Raw genomic sequence first — 1,010 nt, forward strand, 5'->3', positions numbered from 1 at the left:
TCCCCTCAGCCAGCCCCATTTCAGAGCTCCCTTCTCCTGGCTTGTGGCAAGAAGGGAAGAGTTGGAATGAGACAAGTGGCTCTTTCTTATCTAATCCCTGTTGTTATCCTTTCTTGGCCAAAGCTGGGTATTGAGGAGTTCTGTGTGGCAGGTATCCAAATGTTGGCTCTTTCATTAAGCAAATGTGGTTCCATGAGACAGAAAATCTGCCTCCAGCTTGTCCTCTTCCAATGCCCCTTCAGTTTGCACCCCTGGAGGTCCCTTCACTTCACATCTTCTTTCTGCCAGGATATACTTGCCTGGAGGCAAGTTGTCTTGAGTAGGCTTCTGTCAAGATGGCTGAGGCCCAGCTACCTTCCCAGCTGACTCTCTAAAAACTCACACATCCTTGATAGGCCTAACATGGGAGTGCAAGCTGTCCACACGGCCTCTTGTCCAACACACATTCTCCATTCTCTACTCCCCTGTTGAATAGGCACTGGACAGATCAGCAAGCCTGCAACGTAAGCAGACAGCAAACCAGGACTCAAAAATCTTTACAAGTAAACCCCCCACTCTCAGCTTGGGGGTGTTAAGCCTTCCATCTTCTTCCTCTCAGTAAAAAAAAAGAAAAACCACAACCCTCTCCCCTTAGGCTAATGATGACCTCCCTGTGCTTTTCCTTACTTTCACCCTTGTCTTCTGGTCTTCTGCTTCTATAGCCGGGAGCAGGGAGAGGGGAGACAGTGATAAGAGTGGTGCTAAGGTGATGATTAGGAGTAACAGAGCCTGTTTACCTCTTAATAAGTTCTCAGCAGATACAGGGTCTAGCCCCTAATTATTTCATGCTACTGTAGCTACTTGATGCCTCCTTGTCCCCAACTTTGAGTCCTAGTCAACAGGAAAAGTTCAACTCAGTATCCTGTTATTAAAGGCTGTAAGAAGTCTCTGAACTGAGAAACACAGATATCAAGGAAGCAAAATGCTGCCTAAATTCAGCATTTTTTTCCTGAAGTTCAAAATCTTTCCCT

The sequence above is a fragment of the Ursus maritimus genome, unplaced genomic scaffold (genome assembly GCF_017311325.1).
Source record: "Ursus maritimus isolate PB19 unplaced genomic scaffold, ASM1731132v1 scaffold_1, whole genome shotgun sequence".
NCBI classification, from domain to species: Eukaryota; Metazoa; Chordata; class Mammalia; order Carnivora; family Ursidae; genus Ursus; species Ursus maritimus.